The sequence below is a fragment of the Bidens hawaiensis genome, unplaced genomic scaffold (genome assembly GCF_021521415.1).
Source record: "Bidens hawaiensis isolate Kalapana, Puna unplaced genomic scaffold, B.hawaiensis_p1.1 tig00012085_1, whole genome shotgun sequence".
Taxonomy (NCBI): Eukaryota; Viridiplantae; Streptophyta; class Magnoliopsida; order Asterales; family Asteraceae; genus Bidens; species Bidens hawaiensis.
Window position 1 is genome coordinate 550460 of NW_027491971.1, and position 4907 is coordinate 555366.

The window sequence follows — 4907 nt, forward strand, 5'->3', positions numbered from 1 at the left end:
TCCTGGAATAAAGTTATAAGACCGTCTCTTATTAATCAAACCATGAAAGAATTTTGAGTTGTCATCCCCATACATTGCCCACTTTCCTCTAGCTTTCTGTCTCAGATCTTTATATCTATACTCTTCTATCTCTTTTAGTCTCCTCTTTGATTCCTCTATCACCCACGTTTCAACCTCCGAGAATTCCCTTTCTTCACCAACTTCATCCAACTTATTAAGCTCTTGTTTCAAACCTTTCTCTTCTTCAAATTCCTTATCTTGTATCTCAACTCTCCACTTCCTAATAGCCTGCCTTATTAATTTAAACTTGTACATCAGGGCCCCATCCGGATCCCCTTCAAACTCAAGATTACCCGCTGCCTTGAAGACAACATCTTGGAAGTCATTTCTATCCAACCACGAATTGAAAAACCGAAAGGGTTTCGGTCCAAAATCTCTGGAAATAAGTCTAAGGCTTAAAGGACTATGGTCTGTCTTTTCTCTAGGCAATGCTCTGTATTCTACATTGGACCATTCATTGTTAAATCTCCAGCACACGAAAATCCTATCTATACGGCTCCTTTTATTTCCGGAAACAAACGTGAAACGCCTTCCTTTCAAGCTATATTCAACCAAACCAGTTTCAGCAATAAAACCATTAAAATCTCTGGCCGCACTAGCATCGAAAATAGAATTTTTCCTTTCATCACAATTTCTAACCGAGTTAAAATCACCCGCCACAATCCAATACCCATCTTTAGACCCGATTAAAATACTAATATCATCCCATAATTTCCTTTTCTCCACTGTGCTTTGCGGAGCATACACATTTAGCATATTATACGAAACATTTTTTCCTTTAACAATCCCAGAAATCAACAAGAAATACCTGGCTTTAATCACTGACAATTTCGTGAACACTTTAGAGTCCCAAACTGAAAGAATGCCCCCCGAACGACCGGTAGCTCCCACCCATTCGAAATCATAATCACCACCTCCCCAAAACCCATCTACTTCCAGCCCCGTAATATTTTCATGTTGTGTTTCCTGTAACATCAAAAAATCTGTTTCATGTTGCACTTTCAAATCTCTGACCCACTTTCCTTTCCCCGGAACACCCATCCCACGGATATTTAACGAAAGTAGATTCATTGATCCACCCTTTGAAATCCTTCGTCCATTACCACCTGTCTTACTTGACTTTCAAACTCCTCCAAATTTTCAGCTCCTAGAACCTTTCCTAACTGAACTGTGGCTAGCACCTCTGCATTCACTCCTGATTCTTCGTGCACCACAGCTTTTTCACCCGAACCAACTCCATCTTCCTGGCCACTCCTCTCAGACATCAATCTTGTTACTTCACATCTCTTATTTAAATCGGGAGTAAGAAAATTGTCACCCTCCTGTCCCTCCACTTCCACATGGCAGCTTGCATTGTTCCCCTCTATAATTCCTATAAACCTATTAAGATCAAACGGATCTTCTTCACCCCTTAACCGTTTCTTTGGCCTACCTTGATCCTGAGGTGATACAACCCGATTATTAACCCCCCCCCCGTCTTCCGAGGTCTACGAGTCTTCTTCCTCCCGGCTCTATTTTTAGCATTCTCCACCACTTCTTGATTACCATGCACTGAATATCCTTCCAAATTGCCACTGTCATTACCTGTCTCAATCCTTCCTTCCACATAATTTTTATTCCGGTTATACCAACTTTCCCCCACAATCTCTGATCTTTCAAAACCTCTCGCTACCTCGACTCTTTGCCTGTCTTCGGACTCCACTTCAGCTGACTTTGAGTTCATGATATGACCTTCTTCGTCGTTCACTTCCATGTCCACCCTTAGATCGCTCACCTCTCTCTCAGTCTCATCATCAAAGTCTTCAATACAATCCGGTATCCACTCTCCAACCTCTTCTTCAATCCAAGCTCTAACTTGATGTCCTCTCCATCGAATAATCACACTATCATTAATTCTTGCCTCCTTGGAACACAACACGCCTACCATTACTGCCGAGAAATCCGCAACATCATCCCCCATCTTTGCCGGGTGTACCACTTTACCATACCGACTTCCTATCACGTTAAAAAGAGATTCTAAAGACAATTGAATCGGTAATCCATGTATCTTTATCCAAGCCACACGTTCATATGCCATAAGTTTCCCTTCCCACCTCTCCAATTTTTCAAACACAAACTGCCACAACTCCTTTTTTTGAACAAAGCACCCCGCCTCCTCCTCATTATCAAAAATCAACGCCATGTTTAAACCTCCAATGTATTTGATACTCGCTGTGACCAGACCTTTCTCCTTCATTATCCTCCTAAGTGAAATCAGTGTATTAAAATCTACCACCCTCCCCACCAAAGCAACCTTGTACCAATGCGTAAAAGCTATGTCGTTGTCATCCACTGTAATCTCATCATCCTTATACCCCGAATCATTGTCCATAACAGCATCACGGAAAGATTTCCTCCCGACATCCGCAACTCCTATTCTTGCACTATTGACACTTTCTCCCATTTCTTGGCTTCCTTTTAACGTTGCCTTTACCCTGTCCTGTTTATTCTGCACCTTGTCTCCATTTACAAACCTCGCCCGAGCAATGAAAAGCTTGTAACTTCCTATCCAGACGTCCTTCATGTCGCTTTCTAATCTCTTGCCGTCTCTGACATTCTTAAACATTACGAAAGCAAACCTCTTCCCATATCTATCACACTTCCTGGCAATATACGACCCTGCAAACTGACCGAATCCCTTGAACACCTCTTCCAAATCTGTCGACGCACACTTGGGCGGAAGATTTGCTACAAAGAATTTCGTGATCGCTTCCACCGTCTTCGTCTCTCCATCCTTCCTTGCTTCTCTTCCCTTGCGCGAGATCTCTTGCCATTCCTCAGCCGCCGTGCCCCTCCGCATATTTCGGAGAAAAAACCCTAGATAATAAGCTGTTAACTATTGATTAGCCATATAATTAACCAAACAAAACAATCCTTCCTAAAAAGTCAATAATAATACTCGTAAAAGTCAATTGTACTTGTTATTATAATACAACAATATATACAAAATCCAACAAGAATAATGCAGCAGGAATCACACGCACATACAATACATACAAATTCATTAAATTCAAGACCCACCTCCATCTTCTCCACACACACACAAACACATATATCTGTAAATACAAACAATTTTACTCCAACAACAACAACAAACAAATGGACCAAAACCACTTGATGTTTTTGCTTTCCTTAACCTTTATAACTTTCATCTCGTCCAACGTTGTCAATGCTGCTTCATTCTCTGTCGGCGGCGGTGTTGGGTTCGGTGTCGGCGTCGGCGTCGGCGTAGGTGGCGGCGGTGGTGTTAGCTACAACCCAAATCCACCATATTCTTCAAATCTCAAAAATGCCTATATTGCCCTTCAAGCTTGGAAGTCAAACATTAAGTCCGACCCGCATGGGTTACTTAACTCATGGGTCGGGTCAAATGTGTGTGCTTACAAAGGTGTGTTTTGTGCAGATCCGGGTGATGAAACGGGTGATCCGGACCCGGATCCGACTGAACCGGTGGTTGCAGGTATAGATCTTAACCATGGGAACCTCGAGGGTATTTTGGTAAAAGAACTGTCTTTACTCACAGACTTATCACTTCTACATCTCAACAGTAATAGATTCACAGGCAGTATCCCAAACACATTAAAAGACCTTTTTGCCCTCACTGAACTTGACCTTAGTAATAATCAGTTTACTGGATCATTTCCATTAGTAACCCTTCAAATCCCAAATCTTTTGTATTTAGACCTTAGGTTTAATTCATTTACAGGACCAATCCCTCAATATTTGTTTAATAAAAATTTAGATGCAATTTTCTTGAATAATAATTTCTTTTCCGGTGAGATTCCGCAAAATTTAGCGAATTCGCCGGCTTCGGTTATTAATTTGGCGAATAATAAGCTTACGGGTAACCTCCCGGTTAGTTTCGGGTACTCGAGCCCGAAACTGAAGGAGATTTTGTTTATGAACAATCAGTTAACCGGGTGTATACCGCAAGGGATTGGGATGTGGTCGGATGTACAAGTGTTTGACGCGAGTTTTAACTCGTTGATGGGTCATTTGCCCGATACGATATCGTGTTTGGAGGATATTGAGGTGTTGAATGTCGCGCATAATAAGTTATCGGGTGAGTTACCCGATTTGGTTTGCGAGTTGCGAAGTTTGTTGAAGTTGAGTGTCGCGTATAATTTTATATCCGGGTTTAGTCCACAATGTGCTAAGTTGTATGGTAAAAATGTCGGGTTTGATATCGCGTTGAATTGTATACCCGGGTTGGCAATGCAACGACCCGAACCCGATTGTGACACGGTTCCGGGTGGTGGGTTGAGTTGTCTTAGAATTCCATCTATTAGGCCTCTTGCTTGTGGGACATTGCTACAATCTTTAAGTGTAAATTCATTAGACCCTTGAGTTATAGGTTGTTCAAGTAATCTTGATTGTTTAGATGATTTGGACGAAAAATACCCTTGGAAATGTTGAGGAGTAGAGCTTTTGTTGAGGGTAGTATGGGAAAAATTGTTACTTATTATGTAATTATTGTTTGTAGTTGTATGGATATTGGATAACACATGTTTTAAGAAAGATTTAGTGATTTGGTACAGTATTTAACCAGCATTATTTATGGAGGTTAACTATTTATTTATTTATTATAGCAAGTGTTCTAGTTTTATATTACATTTTTTATTTTGGTCACAAAGTTAAATAAATGACATATTAACATCAGCAATTCAGCATATCCATTATCCAGGTTAGATCATTGTCTACATATGTTTTATCTTCAAATGTCACAATTTAGCATGATGTAAACAGTAGAAAAAGCATGTGAGAGCTGTTTGGTGGTATTCATAATTTGTTTATCTGCTTTTGACTTC

At 40.7% G+C, this 4907-nt stretch overlaps 1 pseudogene; it reads left to right on the top strand.

Annotated features, from left to right (window-relative positions):
* Positions 1 to 3096: 3096 nt before the first annotated feature.
* Positions 3097 to 4446, top strand: LOC143539872 (leucine-rich repeat extensin-like protein 2 pseudogene; annotated as a pseudogene).
* Positions 4447 to 4907: the final 461 nt, after the last annotated feature.